Here is a 24,226-nt window from a genome sequence, read left to right as displayed (position 1 = left end):
GCTGCATGGAAAAGCACTCCAATGTGTGCTTTGTAATTGAAGAAAAGGAAAAGAAAAAGTCCAAAAAGTTGCTCAAAATCCGCTTACCTCGCGCAGATAACCGTCGCCCACGATGAGTCCCGGCAGACTGAGGAGACCAAGCGAAAATCGCTAGTCCCTCTTTTATGTCGAAGGTGTTAGTGGCATAGATACAAACAAAGGACCAATACTGCATGTGTCACTGATAACAGACACTGAAAAAGGACCAACGTCGTGTGTGCAACTTTCAAAGGAGGGATATTTCAAACACTTACGTATTTGCCAAAACAGTATAGGCATTGTGTCGCCCAATTCTGAAATCTAAAAGGCAGATAAGTGTGCAAATGATGTTTGATGTCATTGATGTTTGTGAAATTGTTATATGAGTGTAATTGTTTGTAATGTAGCCTAATAGGTTCATGATATAGCCACCATGTGGGTGAAATCTTGGGTCCAGTTTTTAGAAGTGTTTTGTATTGGAGAATGAATTAAAATTGTTAAATTTATACAAATTAATTGTGTAAAAAGTTTTTTTCACAGACTAATGGTGAGAGGATGTTACATGGCACCACATCAAGATAGATGAGAAAGTTATTGGACTAAATCACATGAACCTTCTCTTTTGTGTATAAACATTTATGGTCTGCCTCTGACTGTCGAGTTAGGTGTTATACAAGGGGTCTTTTTTGCCTTTGTTAAAACAAATGCAACCCTAACAAGTAAGCATGTTATCACATCTTTTATAACTAAATGGATAAACAGGTTTTGTTTCCATGTCTGGTTTAAAGTTGCATCTTCCCATGTTGCCATGTCCATGAGAAATCAGAATACACTTGTTTTGTAATCTCCTTGGAGATATCGAATCACCAAAAGGTTCTATAGCATTGTATGTATGTGTGAGTCAACCTTTTTGAACTGAGAATCAGCTGCAGAAGGAGGGCTTATTTTCTTTATGAGAATAAATACTTCCATTGGAGAAACATATCTGGCTCCTGGGAATCACATACCTTAGTTTGATTGTAAATATCTACCACGGTGGCAGGGTCATCAGAGGAAGTTTGTGAGGAGGAGAGTTTGTTAAGCAGAAGTAGAATGTTCATGTTGGAGCTATTGCGGGAGCTTCTCGTTATGGTCAGATGCAAGATTCTACCTGGTGTAAAGGCTCACTCCCCGACTTACCAATACAACCTCATAAAATATAACACATCCCAGTAGGGAATGAGTAAGAGAACAGGTGACGAGATTTAAAAGACTTTATATAAAGTTGGCATCCAGAGAACTCTGCTGCCTCGAGAGCGCTCTGGCAAACAATACACTTACATGGAAATATAAAGCAAAACAGCATCATTGATTTTATCATTAGCATAGGGTTTTACATTAGTACAGGATTGGTTAAAGAGCTAGGCAACATATAGTGGTGTAAGCACTGCTTCTTCCGGATAGGCTGCCCCGTTGGCAGGAGGGTGAGCATCACGAGGTCCAGCTGTCTGTGTCCGGGAGGGGTGAGGGTTAGGTCACGGCGAGATAGAGTTGACACTAACTAAGCTGGCATGAAAAAGTATCACTAGATATACAATAAACAACAATCATTGATACACCTTTGAGTAAATCTTGCAAACCTATAAATTGCATACACATGATTACATCATCTTTCATTAGGACTTTTATGAGGTACAAGGCTTAGGGATCTTGTCCCCTGTGATAACCTGGATGACGAGTGGTTTTTTACACTTCAGGGCAAGCATGGAGTATAGTGACATATGTTAGTTTTAGGACACAATATACTGCGACAGAGGTCTGGATTTAGTGGGGGCACTCTGGGGTGGGCCTCACAGCATGGTTACACTTCTGGTACATCAAGAGAATACCTTAGGAGGGCACAGTGTTACATTGGCAGTAATTTTCCAACAGCGGGGGCAAGAGGGTAGGAGCAGGTTTGTGGAGATGGATGAGCTACAAGGCATGGTTCAGGCCAGTTCACACACAGGACAGTGATCACAGAGGAAGGGTGAGATGATACAGTTTGCTATTTGTTGCAATTATTCCCGGCACATCCATGAGAAAGGGATTTGTGAAGCTTTCAGACATTGGAAGAAAAAGTGGGTGCCATGAGCGCGCATTGTGCAGCGCTGCAGTGGGGAGAGAAGTTTTTTCGTATTATCGAAGTGAGGCCTAGTCCAAAGATGGAGTCGAGGGCACACAAAATGGAAGCCAAGTGTATCCCGCAATAGCCCCAATTATGCTAATGTTAGCATAAGGGCAATGGAGGCGGCCCACGCTAATGCATGAGCAAGTGGTCCATATCGTGCAGAATGTGCGAGGGGGTCCAAACCACCCCTCGCTCCCACACACTGGTTTAGGTGAGGGGATGGGTGCTTGGGTGCTGGTAGGTTAAAGGTGATATTATGGTCAGACCATGGGCAGGGCAAGTTGGAGGTGATTTTAAGGTGACAGTTCAGGTCTAACACCCAGTCTAATGTGTGACCTTTGGAGTGTGTGAGAAAACCTAGTGCTTCGTTAGAGTTGGAAAAGGATAGGGCATGCGTGTCTGTTGGATCTGAGCATCCCTGATTGAGATCTCCCATGAGCAAAGCCTGGAAGAGGATTTAGTGTTGACAGACAAGAGTTGCATCATATCCTCCTTGAATGAGAGTGGCAGGCCCGGGGCATGATAAATTAAGTGGAAAGTTATAGTTGTGGTGTGGGTCAGGGTTTTCTCCTTTGCCTCAGGTTCTGATTTAGCATCTCTCCTGCCTGCGAGAATGCACCACCGGATGAAACACCTCCTCCCTCTCTCTTTGATCGCATGTCCGACAGCCTTGCACTCCCAGCAATCACTAGCCAGTCGGATCTTATTGCAGTTCTCTAAGGCTCCATCTTTGAACTCCCGCGTTACTGAAGGGAGTCAATTGAAGCCAATCGGAATTCTCCAACAACTAAAGGGCTCACTTCGGTCTAGCTGACCAATGTTAATTCCAGTTGCTCTCTTCCTCGCGTCAGTCTGTGTCACTAACGTAACTATGTGATGTTTAAAAGTTTCATGATTAAGTGTTGGAGAATATTGAGGTATTGAAGGAAATTGCGGATACCATGCCTCACCCTATGATGTCACTTCACCCTCTCAGAGTCACCTCTCCCATGTGGTCCTCCCTCAAGCCACTCTTAGGGTCAGGATCAGGAAGCAGCTGCCTTCCTCATGCCACATGAGGACAGGCTACCTCTGGGAAAGGGGTGATGACATCATTGGATTTGTCACATACCCTTCCCCTCATATTTGCTGGTTCTTTCAGGATCTATTGGGAAACGGAAAAGAATGTATACATTCCCCCGATCTCTTGCTTTTTGATGTTCTACCATGAAGCCATAGGGATGCATATCTAGGAAACATGACGCGTACATTGATATTTTTAAGAAGTCTGTTCCATGTTTTATTTATTTTCATTTTTATTTATTGCATATTTATAAGGCGCCTATACACCACGTGTTCCAGGTGCCAAAAGACACAAAAAAGAGGAAAAGGGGGAGGGGAGAACAAGGGGATTAATAACAGTCCTACTAGGCCTTGTGACATTCGGGTCATTCAAGTGCAGCAGCAAGAAGAGCAGTGGGGGGAAGTGTACTGGGGCAGGGGCAGGAATGACCAGGGTTAGGCAAGTGCTATGGGAGTCCAAGAGGGCAAGTGCCAGGGGATGAGGGGGGATCCCCAACTAGTGCAGGGATGGTGGGGTTGACTGGCCTCAGGAGATGGGTTGCCAGCCCTCCAAGCTGGTCAGGGAGGGGGCCTGGAAAGGCAGTGCTAGGTTGGACAGGTGGTGCGGCTACTGAACGAGGGGGGCATGATGCCCTGTAAGACTCATAAGGGACCAGGTGGCCAGTCACAGCAGACAGAAAGGTGGGATTAGCATGGGAGGGTGAGAGGGAAGGAAAAAGAGAGTAGCAGGGTATTGAGCCACTTCCAGAACTTAAAGAGATCAGGCTCAAGTTTGAGGGAGGCTTGGAGGCCATTACAGAGGGAGGCTCCTGCCAAGGATAGAGAACTACTCCCCACTCTGTGCCTGGAGAAACAACAGATTTTCAGAGAGTTGTAGCTAGAGGATTGAAGTTCTCTAGCCGGGAGGTATTTAGGGAGACAGAGTAAGATGTAGTCGTGTACCAGGCCACAGAAAGTCTTGTGGAAGATGCAGAGTGTCTTGAATTTTATCCTCGCAGCCACCGGGAGCCAGTGTAGAGATATACGTGCAGGAAGATGCAGTCACTGGGCTTGAGGCCAATGATAAGTATTGCAGTCCTATTCTGGATTAGTGGAAGGGGACGGAGAGAGGAAAGGGGCAGATTGAGGAAGAGGTTTTTGCAGTAGACCAGCCTAGAGAGAACCAGAGCTCTGGAGACATTGACCCTCTGGAGGAAGGGGAGGAAAGGGAGAATACCTCTGAGGATGTGGACCAGAAAGTTGGCCTTCTTGGCTAGGGCTGTGATGCGAGGGGAGAAGGAGGGAGAAGAGTCAAAGATGACCACAAGGTTTTTAGCCTCACAAGAGGATGAGTGGAGGGGACCAAGGAGGGTGGCCAGAGAGTGGATGGGAAAGAGGGAGCAGGCATCCCAATGAGAAGGATCTCGTTCTTACTGGCATTAAGGCAGAGATCATTAGCCGTGTTCCATGGCAGAATAGCAGTCAGGCAGCCGGGTATGAGAAAGGAAAGTGGTGCAGGAGAGGAGGGAAGCTTGAAGAAGAGGTGTGTTGTCATCATAATACTGGAAGTGAGGAGAAAAGGTGGAGATTGAAATATGCAATAATACAAGCATTCAAAGGGGTTTTGGGTATTAATGTGAATTCAAGGATTTTAGTCTATATGAACAATGAACCCCATGGACACCACTCTGTCAGCCTCAGCCAGCAGCAGAAACAACTGCCCACTTAACGGCTCCTTGAAAACATAACATTCTTACCTACATTCCATGACCTCACACACTGCCACATTCAATGCTTGCTAGACGTATTTCAGCTGGCTCGAGCTGACATCCACTACACATCCTCTCCCCAAAAACAATAACAACAAATTATAATAACACAAAAAATGTAATAAAGGAAATAAAGAGAATACATTATCAAAAGCTACTATTACATTATATTAGCTTAATAATAGCAACAATGACATTATAATATGTTTGTCTGAACTTTATGATGCATCCAATTTTTCATTTTTTATACACAACAAAATCTTTGAACTTTTTTAGTAAACTCTTACTCCTCCCACTCTTCCTCACTTCCTCAGTTCCAACATCACTTCCCGCATTCAACAGTTTGCATCTTAAATATATACTGTCACCATTGGTATCACTCATATTAACATTACCTTCTTTCTTCAACTCATAATTCCAAGAATTCCATATAGCCTCAGTTCCTTTTGATACTTCCTCAACCTTCCTGCATTTACCAACTCTGCTGAGTTTCCAAACCATACCATCCTCCACCTGAACAGCATTTGTAAAACACTGCATCACCATAATGGGACCAGAGAACTTAGATAAAACTTTTCTACATTCTCTGCCGTTCTTCACCTTAATAAAATCACCAACACAATTTCCATCGCTTTACCTGTCTTTTTGATAATGCCTTGAAATTTTCTGTCATGATAAACCTTGTTTTTCCTCTGCATTTTCAACATTTTTTTCCACTACAAAACCTTCATTTAATCTCTTGATGCCCAATCTATCATTCATCCATGAAGGTGATAACCTACTATTGGGTTCTCTACTTCTCAAACGTGAGAGAGATGACACACCAGTCGCACTATGGGGTATTCGGTAACACATCACTTAAACAATACTTCCAGTTAAGACCATTTGCCAAAGACAATTGTATACATTCACTTACTACCCTTTTCACCATGCCATTAGTTTCTGGGTGATATAAAGATGAAGGTTTTGCACAAAAACCCATTTTAGCAGCAATCACCCTTATCTCTTTAGAATCAAATTGAGGACCATTGTCACTCAAAATGTCTTTCAGCACCCCCTTTTTTTTAACCTCTTCTCCGGAAACTCCACTAATTTCCTTGATGTCACACGGTCCACCAATGTTACCTCGGGCCAACGTGTGTACCTATCGATCATCATAATCAAAAAACAACTTCCCTGTCTCAGTCCTTCTCTCTCCCTTTACTTTTGGTTATTGTTACACCTGGCTAATCTCATTCTTTCTGGAGGTACCACCCTTGAACCTCTTAAAATCCAATCATCCCTAATGAACAAGTCATTCCTAACCATGTAAAACCCAACAAAACTTTCCTCTACATGTTCTTTTTCTGGCCACCCCCTGGCAATAAACTCCTTTACCATGCTTGGCAAATTATCTTCCCAGACTTCCCTCTTCCAGTCCTCTTCATTCAAGGCCATTGTTACACCACAAACATTTTCCTCTATATCTTTATGCTTCTCTTTAGGCATATTTTCCTTCCTTTGCATGCAAGACAGAAAATCAGCAACAGAATTCTTCTTACCTGGCAAATATTCCATTCACAATTGTACTCGAACAATCTTAAAATCAAACGTGCTATTCTTGGTGTGGCCCTTGTCATACCATTGACAGTCAAAACTGCCACTAATGGTTTGTGATCAGTTTTTATTAAGAAAGTGTAACCCCATCCATATTGTCTATTATGCTCTGCACCCCAAAAACATGCTAACAACTCTCTTTCTATCACAGAATATGTCACCTCAGTATTCGTAAATGCTCTGGATGCAAACATCACAACTTTTTCTTTATCGCCATCCTGCTGCCTAACCCTTTACAGCTAGCATCCACAGTGATTATTGATTTTCTACCTGGGAAAAATCCCCCCCAAGGAGGGAGCTTCATATATGCATCTTTTCACAAAGAGAACTGCATCCCTATGTTTGTCCATCCACTAAAATTTGGCATTTATTTTCATAAGTTCCCTTAATGTGTAGGTCATTTCTGCAAATGCCTAAATTTATAATTGTATTCAGCTAAACCTAAAAATGAATGCAATTCTTCCCTATTACCTGGGTGAGCTGCTTTCTCAATTGCTTCCATGCCTTTGAAGCTCGGTTTATAACCACCTTTGAATGACAGAACATGCCCTAAGTAATCTACTTCATTTCTTCCAAATTTGCACTTACTGTATTCCACTGTCAAACCTTTTTCCTCAAGCTTCCCCAAAACATTACATAATCTTTCATTATGTTCATCCTTCCCATAACATATACCAAAATGTTATCTTGGAAAACTTGTACACCTGGTATACATTCTAACAAATGCATTGTTACCCTTTGAAATACTGCTGCCGCTAAAGCTAAACCGAACAGCATGCGTAAGTATCAGTATAATCCAAAAGGCGTTATAAATGTAGCATGCTTTTTGGAATCAGCATGCAACTGTATCTGGTGATCCGCTGCTGATAAATCAATTGTAGAGAACATGTCAGCATCACCCACCAGGTTCAACATATCTGATGTAACAGGTAAGTGGTATTTTTCCACCACAATTACTTTGTTTAACTCTCTAAGGTCCATGCATATCGTGACCTCACCAATCGCCTTCCTTGCCACTAGTATGGGCAAGAGCCACTTTGAAGCATCCACCTCTTCAATCACACCTTCCCTTTGTAACCTACACAGTTCTTCCTTAACTTCTCCTCCCACGGCAATAGGTATATGTCTCACATTATGTATCGCAGGTTTAGTGCCAATGTCTGAGCTCAATCTTATGTGAATACCCCTTTAATTTTCTGATGTTAACTGTGAACACTCCAGGGAACATTTCCTTCTCTTTTCCTTGAGCATACTCAGTATTTCCTACATTAGGTAATACAATGGATACTGGTGCTATACTCCCTGAACAGAGTTTGATTGTTAACATAGCCTGGTCTTCCCAACCTAAATCATTGACTCCCTTCCTTGCAACATACACCTTCACTTCTGATAGTCTCCCTTTAAATTCAATGATAGTCATTCAATAAACAATCAGTTTAATTGCTGATCCTTCAAATGCTCCAGGGTTCTTTATATCAGGCTTCATACATTCTGGCTTGTATCCTTTCTTGCACAATTCTTCCCATCTTTCCTTTGTGATGATGGTGTATGGTAAACCGGAGTCAACCATTACTTCAGTGTTTGTGCCGTCAATTTTAAAAGTGCTTTTAGGAGCATTCCTTGTGTTGCCACATACTATGGTAACAACTTCCACTTCTTGATCATTGTCATTATGTTCTTCATCTTCTTGAATCCATTTTACTTGACTTTCCTGCTTTTTGTTCCTGCACACAATGCAGAAATGGCCTTTAGGGTGGCATTTGGAGCATTTTTTATTCAAAGCTGAACAAAATTGAGAATTGGCATAATGTCCTTTTCTACCACAATGATGGCACTTTTCATTGGCTATTCTTGTTTTCTCTCCGTGTACAGTTTCATCTGAGTTGCCACCTCTAGTGTAGTCTTTATTTTTGTGCTCCTTGTATTACACTTATGTGTCCTTCACTTTCCAGGCGTGAACATTTCCTTGTTTTTCTCTTCTAGTGAAGGATCTCTGCACATCCATATTCTTTACTGCAGCATGTTGCTATTGGTATGTGTTATGATTTGATCTTTGATGAGATCTTCTTGTGTTAATCCTCTTCCAAAATTGGATGTCACTGCCAATTTTTCGAGCTCACTGATATAGTCATCAACTGTTTCATCTGTTTCCTGCTTTCTGGTGTAGAAATAGAACCAATTTACCCCTAGAATCGTTTTAGTATAGTAGTATATGTCCAAGCTTTTTAATACATGTTCACATTCGTCAAATCCTTTCCCTTCATCTATTATCAATGGTGGTAGTTCTCTGTAAATTATTTATCATTCAGGACTCAAAGAGTGTACCAATTATTGTTTCTTCTTAGCTGGCGTAAAGTTAAAATTTTCACTTGTACCAATGTAGTTGCCCCAATACCATTTCCATTCTTTCCATGGAATTGGCAGGTTTCCAGTTGTAGCTAAAAAAAGGCTGAGGGGGAGAAATTAGGGGGGTGGGTGTTTATGGTTACATCTTGCATTGTTCCCAATGTTAAGTGACACAATGGAGGATCAAAAGAACGTTTTTGTTGTTGTTGATATAAGCTTTTTAGCTTTCCAATGCGTATTGTAGATAATCACACCAAGTGTTATGTCCTCGTTAATTAAATCTCTTGTTTGTATTGCAATCCGCAAAACGATTGTGCTGCTCTTTGGAAGCTGCTTGTCACACTAACCATATAAATAAATGAGGTCCGAAAATGGCTGCCGCATGTATGCAACGGTATACAGTGCCTTCCTCAATCAAGACAAGCGTGAGGTTGCTAGGAAAACTGTAAACACTGGTGTGCGCGTGGGATGCACCTTAAAATGCACGTGCACGTGGGATGCACCTTAATATGCACATGCTCGCCCCTCTTAACACTTATCAGCCCAATGGAAAGTCTGAAATGTACCTGAACCTCCTCTGCCAGCTCCTTACTTCTGCTGATTCAATTGCGTTGCACACTGCAGCGCTCGTTCCCACACATGGAGGCCCGTAGTAGCTTGTCCCTCACTTCCATGCACTGGTCCGGTCTCAGCTTGTTCTTCTTACTGCCTTTGAACTCAAATCGTCAGGGATGGAAATTCTACAGGAATGTACACAGAGGCTGTTTTCTACACGATGAAGAGCAGCGGTGCCATGCGGTTCTGAGGTGATTAAAAGGTTATCCCATCCTCGTTACTAAATGAAGTATGCAATAATCCAAGTAGTCAAAGGGCCTCATTACACGGTAGGCGGTAAAAATCGGCAATTACCGGCATGGCGTAATTAGCGTGTCCGCCCTCGCAAGAGGCCGCAAATTGCATGCCATTACGAGATCGCGGGCACGAGCCTACCGCCATGCCGGTAATGAGCCTACCGCCATGCTGCTAAACTCCCCAAAAAGTCCCTTAACGGCATCCTCGAAAGCGCTGTTAGCACTTCCGACCTGCCGCCACATGCAAATAGTGGTTTCTGCAAATAGCGGTGACCGCCATTAGCGGTCACCGCTAATAGCGGTTACCGTAATATTGCGGAACCGGAAATAGCGTCATCGCACCGGAACGTGAAAGAGCATGGCGGCCATCTTTAAAAACACAATCCATTGCCATCCTCCTAATCCAGGACACCTTACCAGGAACCACGTTGGGAAATACACCAAAGACACTGTGAAGATGCCCAAGGCCGTTAAAAAATCGTCTGAGCGGCAACGCAAGGAGAAATTTTGCAAGGAGGAGCTCCTTATGCTAACGCAGACACTAGCAGACAATGCTCATGTCGTCTTCAACAACGACATGCGTCGGGAGACCATTGTGAAGAAGAAGGCCATCTGGGAAGAGGTAGCCCACAAGGTCAGCGCGGTAGGCACCACAACCCGCACAGTCAAAGACTGCCGAAAGAGGTGGGATGACCTCCGGCTCCGTGTGCGGAACATTCTATCCGTGAACCGCAACCTGGCTACGGGCACAGGAGGAGGCAGTGAATCGCCAATCAAGCTCACTGAGTGGGAGGAGACATGTGCATCAACCATCGGGGTGGAATGCATTGAGGGAGTTGGACAAATGGAGCATGGCGTGGCCGTTTCGTCTGATGGAGGTGAGTGTATGCATCAAACAATGCACAGTGAAGTGTGATGTTCCCCCCAATCATCTGTCCATATGAATGCCGTGGCTCCAGCCACAAACAGACATGCATGCATCACCACATGCCCGTACAACACAGACCCATTCATGCATGACCCACCCAACATCCCCATTACCTGCATCCACACTAAAGAGCCCGGAATGCATAGAACGGCATGACGTATTCATTTTGCTCAAGGCAGGTCAACCCATTACTGATAGTTGTCAACATTTCTCACCCTTGCAGGATCACACACTGACACTGAGGAGGCACGCACTTCCACACCTGCTCCCACATCCAGCAAAAAAGCAAGGAGGGATGCCACAGGGGACACCGCCACATCCACAAGGGCAGCCAGGACGAGTGTCCATGACCACAGGGACAAAAGCATCCGGAACACCAGTTGCACGCATCCACAGGCCATGGCTGCTCCCGTCGTGGCACCCACGGAAGTGTGTCTCCCAGCAGGTGAGGGCAGCATCGAGGGAATGCACTCTGCTGCCACCAGCTGAACGGGTGAAGCAGCAGCCACGGCCCCACCTTCAGATGAGGAGGACACACCTGCCATTGATGCTGATAGCCAGAGCCCCAGACCAACAAGCCCCTTACTGGCAAGCTCGAGGTACTCCTCAGGTCCGGGTAGTCATGGAGATTCACCCACCCCTGAAGGGATATGGAGCCCCCAGATATCCTCTCCTGATGCAAGTGCAATGGGACCAGGTGCATCAGCCATCCCACCAGCACCCACCATGCGACATGACCTCTCGACCATCTACCAGAGGCAGACCGAGATGAGTGGCCTAGTAGGTCAACATGTGGCAGAGACAGCCCGCCTGAGGGAGGACATTGCTACACTTGCACAGCAGACAAGGGAGGGCATGGAGGCATGCACCAGCCGAATCTGCAGTGAAATGGCCCAACTGCGGCAGGCCATGAACCGCCTAGCAGACGCTATTGAGCGTCGGTGCCCACTCACGGCCCAGGAAGAACCAGGCCCCTCCTCGTCTGGGAGTTCACGCCAGACTAGTCCCCTGCGCCGGTCTATGCGGAACCTGCGGCGCACGGCTTCACAGCCACCAGATGACGATGCAGGCACTGGCAAATAGGGCCACCAGGATTCGTGTGCCACATGTGGCAATGGACACATTCACGTCATGAGACTCACATGGGAGTGTTGAGGGGGGAGGGGGGTAAGGGTGTGTTTGGGTGTGTTGAGGGGGGAGGGGGGTAAGGGTGTGTTTGGGTATGTTGAGGGGGGAGGGGGGTAAGGGTGTATTTGGGTGTGTTGAGGTGGGAGGGGGGTAAGGGTGTATTTTGGGAGTTTGGGTTATGCACTTTAGTAGCACAAGTTGTTCAATATACACTGTTCAGAGTTTGAAACCCAAGCGTGGTCTCCATTATTGTGTATGTGTCATTCATTGTGGACAGGGTCCTTTGTGGGCCTCGAAACATGCACCAGGGCAACAATTCCCATCTACGTCCATGCTATTTCACCTTGGTGCATGATGAGATTACAGAATCAGATGCAGATGCACATCGTGTGACTCCTTGGCACTGCCTGTTTCATGTCCTGCTGGGGCATTCCACCCGCACTCATCCCCAGCCACATCATACTCTTCTGGTGGTTGCATGTCAATTTCAAGTGGCATAGGCACATTCCATCATATGCACATTTTGTGATGCTCTACACATGCCATGGTTGTCTTTGCCACTTTGACACGGCCGTACAGGAGTGCCACACCCAGGCCGCTTAGGCAGCGGAGCACTGTCATTGGAAGGATGTACTATATTGTTGTCCTCTTCCTGATGGTTCTGTGGGTTCCGTACAGGGGTTAGGAGCCACCTCCTCAGTGGATGGCTGTCTTCGCCTGTATGGTGTGAGTAATGGGTGCCTATTACGGCTCACCTCCGGTGTTGGCTGTTGTTGTAGGTGCTGCACTGCTATCATGTAGTCAAGGCTGTCATGTCATGCTGCTGCTATTGGGACCATCTTGGTGTGGGAAGGGGTGTGGGTAGGGGTGTGGTGTTCTCTTTTGTGCTGCCTGTCCCCATTGCATGCACCTGTGCTGATTGTGTCCACCTGTAGTTGATGGGTACACTGCTCAGGTCTCTTAACGGGTGCTTTTCGATGCCGTTATTAGCGCCATGCCGTTAAGGGGTTTTTGGGTGTTTTACATGCCGCTAATACCATGTCCGCATGGCTTGTGATGGCCTGGTATAAGCGCCATGGCGCTAATTCCAGCATGTGGGTCGCGCGCCCGCGGCCTTGCCGCTATTAGTGGCACCGTAATTAACAGGTGCGCAGATAGCGGTGGGTCCGGGTCGTGATTTGCTTAGGGAATTAACGGTACCGGTAAATCATTACCGGTAACGGTATTCCATTACCGCACAACGTGTAATGAGGCCCAAAGAGTCAAAGAGGTTTTGAGTATTTATTGTCAATTCAAGGATCTTAGTCTATATAAACAATGAATCCATGGACACCACTCCATCAGCCTCAGCCAGCAGCAGAACCAACTGCTCACTTAACGGTTCCTTGAAAACATAAAATTCTGACCTACATTCCATGACCTCACACAGTCCCACATTCTATGCGTGCTGCACGTATTGTCAGCTTGCTCTCGCTGACATCAACTACAGAGATCAAGTGGGCCCAAGGAGCAAGGTAGATGTTGAAAAGCCACGGCGATAGGATAAATCCCTAAGGGACACTACAGGTAGAGTGGGCGGTGTAGCATAGGAAAGGGCCCAGTTGCATCTGGGAAGGTCAGTTTGATAGGAAGGAGGTCAGCCAAGTCAGTGCCTGGTCCCTGATGCTGAGTATCTCTGTTGATTTATGAGGGTGGCATGATTAATCATATCAAAGGCAGAGCTAAGATTGAGGAGGATGATAACGGAGGGGGAGTGTGAATCAAGATTTGAGAACATGTCTTCATGGGTGTTCAGGAGAACAGTTTCCATGCAGGCAGGGGGAGAAAGAGGAGATGGTGTCCTTGATGGCTCTGGAAGAGCAGGGGAGCAGCTGTTTGGAGGAGACTTTCATAGAGTAGAATACTTTAAAGACCTCATCCGGTGCAATGGGAGAGAAAGAGAAGAGTATGGGGCCGGAGAGAGTGGGGGCCAAGGGAGGCAAGAGGGTAGAGGAGGTGGGGAGGGGAGAAGAGGAGAGCAAGGGCAAAATATCCTGGGTTTTGGTGGTGGAGTGGGGGGTCAATGTGGTGCAGAGGGCCTGGGAGTGCGGAAGGGAGGTGGAAACTTCAGTAGGATTGGTAAGTTGCTTACAGATTTTGAAATGTTCTGCCATGTTATTGATGGCCCCAGAGATGCAGGCTTGGCCATGGGGCATGGACCGTCTTCTTAGTGTGAATGGTGGAGAGTCGATATTGTCTTTGAAGCAGGCGGCAGACCAGTTTGCTGGAGGATGTGCATGAGGCCTGGCACTTCCGTTCAGCAACTCTGCACTTGTGTTTTAGAGTGGGCAGGTCGGAGTCATACCATGAAATGTACTTCAAGGCAGGTTTCATGCAGATCCTCATGACACAGGAAAGGATGTCCAGAGTGTTGGAGATGGAGAGAATACAGTTAGCAAGAGCTGAGCCAGAATGAGAGTTTATGGCAGGGGTGGGAGAAGGAATGAAGGTGGCAGAAAATACCGTGACTGACACTTGTTTCATCGGTTGAATGGCGGAGAAGGAGACTGGAAGTGCAGGCAGAAGCATAGCCGGGGGGGCCCCGAGAGCTCCAGATGGGAGGAGAGGAGAGCATGGTCAGACAGGGATAGAGGTGTAGTGAAAGGGTTAGACATAGGGATATCAGCGGAAAGGAGAGCATCCAAGGTGTGACCAGCGGAGTGTGTCGGCCTGTATGGAATTGTGTGGGAGAGTCACAGAGGTCATGGAAGAGTACAAGAGGCTGCATCAGGAGAGTCAAGATGAATGTTGAAATCTCAGACGAGGAGAAGCTTGGAGGAGGCAGACAGGAGCGAGGTTGGCCCATTTGGAGAGGAAAGGGGGGATGGATCCAGGGGGCATGTAGATGGGGGAGAAAGTGAGGGAGAGGGTGGGAGAGACACCAAGCCTACAGTCAAGGCATTCCAAGGAAGAGTAGGATTGAGTGGGTATGATAGCAACAGGGATCCATTTAGGAAAAATAAGTGCCACTCTGCCCCCCAGATCGGTTAGGCCTGGGATTGGAGAGTATCCTATAGCCATCAGGGAGAAGAGTGTCAAAAGCAGTGACAGAGCTGGCCTTGAACCACATCTCAGTGAGTGCAAGGATGTCAAGGTCACGGTCTTCAAGGAGGTGACAGATGTCAGAGGAGTGTTTGACAGCAGAGCAAGAGTTGAGGGTAGCTAAGTGAAGCTGATTGTCACCTTTAAAGGTCTTCCGAGGAGGGATACAGGGGCAGGGTATAGCCAATGGATGTGGCATGAAGGACAGAAAGGTGGCAGAGGTGTGAGAAGGAGGTGAAAGGGGGAAGGTAATGAGATATGGGAGACACCTATCAAGAAGGAGGAGATTGGGCTGAGAGCCCTGGGCAATTACAGTGCCATTCTGGTAGACATTAATGATGCACCTAGATGAAGTGAGCCAAGAGCACTTTCCATCTGGTTCCACCATTAATGGGTGAGGAAGAGAAAGGTGAGAGAGCATATGGGGAGTCCATAGGTCAGGGGAAGAGTCAGTGAAGAGGATGTCAGTGAATGTTTGCCTGGAGGACGCGGTTGATGTAGATGTCAGCAATGGGAAGTCCTGGGCTGGAGACCAGGTTGTGCTTTCTTATATTATTTCTTATATTATTTTCTCCAGGCTTTGAGAGGGAGTTAGGGAAGGGGATAGAGTAACAATTAGAAAAGATAGGAGAGATGGAGAGCACCATAGTTAAAAAAAAAAGGGGAGGGGAAGGGAAGGGGGACCTATGGGGAGGGGGCTGCACAAATCATGAGGAACTCATCAGGGCCAGCAGCAAGTTAGGAAAGGTGAAATCAGATGTATAAGAACAGTATATCAAAGTTTAAAGGGAAATGCTTTTCAGGATACAGTCAGCATGTAATTTAGGGTAAAGCCCACAGATTAAAAAAAGACAGATTCAAATTAAAAACATACAGGCAAAATGCAGCAGTTTGGGTCCAAATAACAGCCAGATTTCATTTTTCAAAACATGATGGGATAAATACAAAACACAGATTTAGTGCCACTCAAGAAGAATCGAATTCAGGAAAATTAGGAAGAAATGCAGAATTTGAAATATAGTCCGCAATTACATAAAAGCATCCCTGCATGCAGAAGTTGCAAGACACCTTGAGTTGGCATTCAAGAAAGGTGAAAAAAGGTATTAAAGTTAAGCAAGCAGGAAGAAGTCGGGAAGCGACACACAGGAGAGAATTACAAGGAAGCAGGCCAGTATGAAATGGGTGAAGGCAGCCCTAGAGAGGAAACCCTTGTTTAAGAGATGCCAAGTCAAGTAGCAGCTAGTCATTGTTTAGAGATAAAGTTACTTGTGCAGTGCAGGTAGGTGCAGAAACGATGTTATGCCTCAACGATTGTGCAGAGTGAGAGGAGACTGCTGACATGCAGAACTCAGTCAGCAAGGTTGTAGGCTGGACAGGAGGCGTTGTGGCTTCAGTGAGAAAGGGGGAAAAAGGTTGCTTGCAGGAATGAACAGGAAACAGATTTGCTGAATCAGGAAACAATGACCCACCTATGCAAGAAGGGGTGAGGGTACACGCAACACAAGGGCTTCAGTTGGAACCAGAGTGTGCATACAGGAGGGGGGACAAGAACAAGGTGCAAGGCATAAGCACTTACCTTATGACCATTGGAAGTGGTGAGTGGGCCGGCAACAGGGGCTGCTCCAAATTCGGAAGCAGGTGGGAGAGCTTCCCTGGCCCGGTGGTCATGTCCGGATAGGCCAGACAGGGGCATCAGTCGTGGGCCTTTGTGAAGGGGGGCCGGCTTCACCCACCGGCACCCGGATTGGCCTTAAGGCACTCCTGTGCATGGAAATGGCAGCAGCCATTTCTAAGGAGAAAGTCCCATGAAACAATATATGCAGCTCATGCGGTCTCGTAGCGCTCACCTGCTGAAAATGATGGAATTTGGCAGAGTGTCTGCCCAATCTCCTGACAGCCACAAAGAAGAGACAAATTACTAATGGAGCATGATCAGGGACCAGCCTAAATTTCTGCCAGTGAGATAGTATTTTAAGTGTGATACTGCCCACTTTATAACTAGGGCCTCAAGCTTAAGTGCAGCATATTTATTTTCCCTAGCAACCCTATGCGGTTGTGATTAAGTGGTAGGATGTGTGAACTGCTGGGGCATATTTGGGGCTGAAGAGGGTGGTCTGTGCACTTAGTTTGGCAGAGATCTGTGTTTTGTAACAGAGGTCATCCCACTCCCCAGATGATTGTGGTGCCACGGCCAAGACACCCGCTCTGCCTCTAGAAGCTGTGAGGGCCGAGCCAGTAAAGTTAGTGTGCAAGCTCTAAATGTATGGAGAATCATGCTTGCCCATACAAAAAGACAAATCGGATGTTCATAGCCATCATGATCTTTGGAAAAACAACCTCTAATCCAACATGTGAGGTGTCTGTCTGTAAGATAAATTCTTTGTTAAAATTGATTGTTTTTAATACTCGCTCACTGTACAAAGTTTGTTTCAGTTTGTCAAAACAATTTTGGTCTTCTAGACTCCATTTCATCTTTTGGGGTTCTGCATTTGTAAGGCCATCAGTGAGGTGTGATACTGGAAATGCATCAGAGGGACAGGGCCTCCATATCCTTGTCCTTTATTGCTTTATCATGTATGTTATGTCTTGTTTTCCGCACAGGAGTTCATGTGGGTCTCCTGGCGGTGCAGCTCTTCCTGTATTTGGTTTGGTGAACAAACTATTGGGATACCCTTATGTCAAACATGGGTGGGAGTACAACCCTGTACTCCTAGTGTATGTTTGTGGGCACCTGTGTGTGGACCACAGAGCACAGTATGGGCTGGTGGCAGCTATGTGCTGAATTAACAGGTGCCCTCCTCCATTTTGGGATGCTCAGGCCCTGTCATTGGAATCAGTGGATTCCTGATAGGAAACAAGATGGCCCCTTTGGCCTCTTGCTTTCTATCGCCTGTTACCATACATTTCCCAAAGTCGCAGAAAGACCTGACTCTGTCCCTTCCCCCTTACTGGCTGTTGGGTGGAAGTTCCATATATAGTGTTGTGGGGAAGTGCAGGCCAGACCAGCTGGAGCCTTCCCCATGACTGTATGTTTGTGGGTACACCCATGGGGTGGGACCTGGGTGAATGGAGAGTGTGACGAATACGCATTTCATGTTATGGGTGTCTAGAATCTTGTGTTTGACACAATGACTGAGACAGCCCTGCCCGAAACTGGTATGAATGTAGTGTGTAGTACTGAATGGCAGAGTGCTTGTCCGAATCCACATTCTGTGTTGAGAGTTTCTGGAGGGAGAAGAATGGCCTAAATGCACCATGTGCCTGATTGGCTGCCTGACTGCCTAAATGCCCTTCTGAATGATTGGTTGCATGAATGTGACCCAGCAGAGTGAATGGGAGATCAACAGAATATCTGGGGGCCTCTCAATGCTAGAAATCATTCAGAAGCTGAAGTCGAAACTGATGCTTAACTTTGAATCCCACTGGAAGAGGAAGAACTGGTGCTGCTGTCCTTCGCTAATCTGAAAGCTGCTGTGCCGTCAAGGAACTGATCCAAAAGAGGACCTGGTTAGGAGACCTCTTCCCGAGCTACGAGGAACCATCGTGCACCAGCTGATCTTTGCCAAATCTCCCTGGTAGACAGATCTACGAAAGGCTGCTGACCGGAGAAGAGGACTGCCGAGGAGAACGAAGAGAATCACCGGACAGCTGTCCTCTGTTGCAGACCACCGTCGCCGACCGGAGCCGCAGTGCTCCCTTTGCCTAAGAACATTGTGAGGCAAGGACTCCCTTGTTCATCACCGTCAATGGCTTTCATCCTGCCAGAGAAAGTCAAAGATCCGACGATCAAGGAGAATCCGCTGGTGGGTTTCCCGCCACCCGAAGACCTTAGATACACCAATGAAGCTCCTGAAGCCAGCCGTGGTCACGTCCTGTTCACCGATGCCAGATGCTGACGACCCAACATGCTTGCCGGGCCAAAGTTCTTCATTAACTCTTTGCTGCAACGAACACTCGTTGTCGAGGTGCACCGCAAGCCTCCGCTTGCAGGACATTTTTGACCGATCGTCAAAGAGCACCGCAAGAACCGAAGCTGCTACGACAGTGTTCACCCTTTTTCCTCGTGGGATCTCGATGATCCATGGCCCCTGCCTTAAAGGGAGCCGCTCAAGAAGGATCTGTCGACGACCTGATATTGAACTCTGCTATTCCAGGTACATTGGGGTTGTAGAATTATTTAGAAGGGAATAAGACTCTTGCAAACAATATATGGACAGGGCTTGTACGATATATCTGTATTTACAGGTTGCCCAGGTGGGGGCATCCTCACAAAGAACTGTGTCTAGATAACAGGGACAGTATTCGGCCTATTGTTCTAACCAACTGCTTTCCTCCTAGGTCTGTTGTTGGTTCTCTTTATTATTTGATTTGTGTGACATTTAATCCAAGTCAGTTGATGCACTTTAATGAAATCTGATAGTAATTGTGTTACATATTTGCCATTGTATATTAACTGAGTACTAAGTGAGTTATTGTGATTTTGTATATAACCTTGGACCTTAATTATATAAAGACTGTGTTTTAACTAATACAGTGTGTGGACATTCCTTTGTGGGTGCTTGGGGACTACACTGCACTTAGGAACCAGCCTGCATCACCTTCTGAGAGCTAGGCCTTGATTGCTTACCCACATTTTATCAAATAGAGAATCTTGGATGGGGTCCTTTGTGCCTCTCCTCTGCCATATAGAGAGCAGGAGTACAGGCACACCCCTCCAGTCTTTACATGAGGCAAGAGGTAATTTTGGAATTAATCACCTATAATACCCAACAAACCCCAAAAAGGGTGTCAGATCTTTGTTTCTTGCACAGCCTTCACCTTTTCACTTTGGTTGAAACAAGTTCATTACCCACAAAGAAGCCGATGTACTTGACTGCTGATTGTGCCAGGTGACATTTTCTCAGGTTTGCATCAAGGCAGGCTTTTCTCAAGGCTCTGATAACCAAAGAGAGATGATGCATATGTTCTTGATATTTATAATGCGCATGTACACAAGTGTTTCTAGGCGCGTCAAGACAAGGAGCGAGAAAAAGAGGGAAGACAAAACAACCATCTTACTAGGCTTGTGTCATTCAGATCGCTCTAGTGCAGGGAAGTGGAAGGGGAGACATGCCGAGAGGGGTGGGGGGAAGGTAACTCAAAGAGTGCAGCCAATGGGTGGTTCAGTGCAGGTAACTCAAAAAGTGCAGCCAAAGGGTGGCTCATAGGTGCAGAGAGAGGGCACTGTAGGGTTGCAAATACAGACCACAAGTGCTGGGTTTACCATGAGTCAGTGCGAAGTGCAACTGAACATGCAGGAGCCTGGGTCATAGTCCAGAGGGTAGCCAGGTGAAAAGTGTGTGGAGGAGTAGGGGCATCAGCAGATGAGAGAAAGCGGAAGCAAAGAGGAATGTTTTTGGTTGCTTCCGGTACCGGAGGCCATTCTGCTCAAGTTTGAGAGAGGCAGGGGGGCTGTTCCAGAAGGAGGTCCCAGGCGAAGAAAGAGATCTGCCCCCAACTCTCTGCTTAGAAAAGCAACTGATCCTCAGAAAGTTGGAGGTGGTTGAGTGGAGAGCTTGAAAAGGGAGAAGTTTTGGAAGAGAGAGTTGGAGGTAGTGCAGTCCTGGGCCCCCGAAAGCCTAGTGGATAATGCAGAGGGCCTTGCCGCCACTGGGAGCCAATGAAGAGATTTCAGAACTGGAGAGATACGATCCCTGGGCTTGAGGCCAAGGACAAGTCTTGTAGTCCTGTTCTGGATAGGTTGAAGTTTTAGAGGTTGGGGAGTACATGCAGGAAGATTTAAAAAGAGGCTGTTTCAGTAGTCCAGCCTAGAGAGAGACATTGAACTTCTCGGGGAAAGTGAGGAAAGGAAGGATACCTCTGAGGTGCAGCTGATAATTTGACTTCTTATTGATGTCAGAGATGTGAGAAGAGAAGGAGAGGTTGGAGTCAAAGATAACCCAAGGTTCTTAGCCTCACAGGTAGGAGCAGGAAGAGGGCCCAGAGTGGGCATCCAGAGAGATAGAGGAAAGGAGGTAGCTGATGTTCCGATGAGGAGGCTCTCCGTCTCACTGGCATTATGGCAGAGATCATTGGCAGCAAACCATTCCTGAATTGCGGCCAGACTATCTGGAATGATAGAAGGAGAAGAGGATGCCAAGGGGAGCCTCAAAGAGAGCTGGGTGTCAGCCGCATAACACTAAAACGTGGAGCAGAAAGCAGTGATGCTGTTGGCAAGAGGTGCAAGGAATTGGTTGAACAACCAGGCAGTAAAGTTAGACCCGTGGGGAACACCACAAGTAAAGAGAGAGAGAAAGGAGGCCAGCCAAACCAGGGCCTGATCAGTGATATCCATGTCATCACAGAGGTGATTGAGCAGGATGGCATGTTGACCACATCAAAACCAGAAGAAAAATCGAGGAGAATGAGGACAGAGGGAAGGTTGGAATCAGGGTTAGAGAGCAGGTCTTCACAGGTGTTCAGCAGAGCAGTTTCTGTGCTTCTAGCAGCTCTGATGCCAGACTGGTGGTCATGGAGACAACCAAATGATAAGCTTTACTAAGAGTGTGCGCCCGGAAAGGAGTGATGGAGATCCGGTGGTAGTTAGCCAGAGAGTAAGGATCGGCAGAGGGCTTCTTTAGGAGGGGGTGCACAAGGGGGCGCTTAAGGGGGAGAGGACAGTTTCAGTGGCAAAGGAGTGATTTCAGAAATCAGCCAAGTCTGGAGCGAGCGTGTCAATGTGGTGCTTGATGGTTTTGGATGAACATGGGAGAACCTGTTTTGGCAAGACTTTCATAGATCGCACTTGTCTAAAAACATTGTCTCGGGTGAACAAGGGAAAGAAAGAGAAGGGAGGAGGAGAGATGGCAACAGGTGGGCCAGGAGTAGAGGAGGATGAATGGAGGGCGGACAGGATGGCCTGAGTTTTAGTGATGAAATGAGAAGCCGAGGCCTGCGAGGGAACAGGAGAGGTAGAGGCTGCAGCAGGATTGGCCAGCACCTTGCAGATTTGGAAGAATTTGTCTGAGTTGTTAGATGCCGCAGAGCCGTGGGCTTGGATGTGGGCTCTCTTCTTGGAGAGGACAGAGAATCTTTATAGGCCAGTTGTCAGAGGGTGCACCTGATGCCCTCCACCCCTCTCAGCCACTCTGTGCTTGCTTTTGAGGGTGATGAGGTCAGAGTTGTACCAAGAGTTGCACTTGGATTTGGGCTTCAAACGAATCATCATGACAGATGCAAGGACATCCAGAGTGTTAGAAAAAGAGAGATGAAGGTAAGAGAGGTCTGTGTCAGGGTGTGGGTCAACCAAAGGTGCAGAAGGAGGAGAGAAAGTGGCAGTGAAAACCTCAGCTGACACACGCTTCATGGGTCAGATGACCGAGAAGGTAGGTGGCAGTGCTGGAGTCGGCTTGGCCTGCGGTGGTAGAGAAAGAGGTGGGAGGAAAGGAGAAAGTGATCACTCCAGGAGAGAGGAGTTGTTAGAGGGTTGGAGAGTGGAAGGTCTGAGGAGATCAGAACATCCACGGTGTGCCCTGCAGAGTGACTCGGGCCATAGGTAAGAAGAGAGAGAAAGAGAGAAAGACAAAAAGAGAGAAAGAGAGAAAGAGAGAGAGAGACACTGAGGTTGTGAAAGAGTCCTAAAGAAGGGCAGGTAGAACCCAGGTGGATGTTAAGGACTCTGAGGAGGAGCTGTTAAGAGGTAGAGGCGAGGAGGGATGAGGAGATGTCTGCCCACTCAGAGAGGAAGGGAGCGACTTGGCCAGGCAGCCTGAAGATAGTGGCCACAGTGAGGGAAAGGCCAGGAGCGATAGAGCACCTACAGACTAGGCATTCAAAGCATTAGTCATACACAGGAATGATAGAAGCAGAGATACACTCCAGGAAGATCAAGGCTACAAACCCACCGGGACAGTTGGTTCTGGGTTCCGAGAGGATCTTGTAACCATCAGGAAGGAGAGTGTCTAAGCTTGTGACAGAGCTGGCCAGGAACCAAGGCACGGTGAGACCGAGTACATCCAAATTGAGTTATTCCAGCAGACGGCAGAGATGTGTTTGACAGCTGAGCAAGAATTGAGAGTAGCAATGTGGAGCAGGTTGCCCCCTATGAAGGACTTCCGTGGAGGGGTGCAGGTTAGAGGTACACACTGCAAAGGTGTTGGAGGTGCCTGAGGATGGGCAGAGGAGGAAGGAAGAGAACGCAGGGTAGTCAGTGAGGGAGAATAGAGTGCTGGAGGGAGGCAACATGGTGGCCATAGAAACAGCAGGGGGTGCCGAAGAGATGGCCTAGGAAGGAGGCAGCAGAGGAGACAGAGAGGGTTAAGAAGGGGTAGGAAAGGGGTAGGAAAGGAAGTTGATAAGGTGCGGGAAGCATCTTTCAAATAGGAGATTGGTCTGAGGGCCCTGGACAAAGACAGTGTCATTTAAGTAGACATTAATGATGGCCTTAGAGGAGTGGAAGGGGGCCAGGAGGGCCTCCCACTGGGTGCCACCATTAATGGGAGAAGAGGAAAAAGGATAGAGACCAGAGACCATATGTGGGGTCCATAGGCCTCGAGAGGGAACCACAAAAAGTATGTTGGTAAGTGTCTGTCTTTAGGAAGTACTGGTATAGGTATCAAGCGATAGGGAGGCCTAGGTTGGAGACAAGGATGTCCTTGTTGAGCTTCTTCCTGCCAGACTTAGTGAGAAGGATAGGATAGTCAATAGAAAAGCAGTTAGACAAGATAGGTGCAACAGAGAGCATCATAGGCGTTGCAGGGAGGAAAGAGGAGGTTAGGGATAGGGGAGCCCAGGCAGGAGAGGGGGAAGGGGAGGTTGCACAGGTGGGGTGGGGAGGAGACATAAGAGTGGCACAGGGAGTCATGAAAGGGAGGTGGGCACAACAAAGTACAAGAACAATGGACCTACAAATCAGATGTAGTACAGAACAATCAGAATCAAAAGAAAAGAGCACACCAGGGAACCTAGAAATAGAGAAAGAAGATGTAGTACAGAACCAAGGCATTCAAAGCATTAGTTATACACAGGAATGATAGAAGCAGAGATACACTCCAGGAAGATCAAGGCACAACAGGGTACCTGGAAGTACATAAAGCAGATGCAACACAGGACCAAAAGCAAAACACAGAGGTCAGCAGGGAACCTAGAAGTGAAGAATGCAGACAATTGAAATTTGATGCCATAAACCGTGGCTAGCAACAAAATATCAAGAACCGTAGAGAGCAAACACAAAATCAATACAATCAATAAGGCAAAGAACACAATAGGAACCTAGAAGAAGAATGCAGGCAATGCAAAATAATACCAAAAAACAGTGGTGCTCGAGACAGTGTCAGAATAG

This window comes from Ambystoma mexicanum, chromosome 6q, assembly GCF_040938575.1.
Source record: "Ambystoma mexicanum isolate Mex_15411 chromosome 6q, UKY_AmexF1_1, whole genome shotgun sequence".
NCBI classification, from domain to species: domain Eukaryota; kingdom Metazoa; phylum Chordata; class Amphibia; order Caudata; family Ambystomatidae; genus Ambystoma; species Ambystoma mexicanum.
This window is presented reverse-complemented; position numbering follows the sequence as displayed.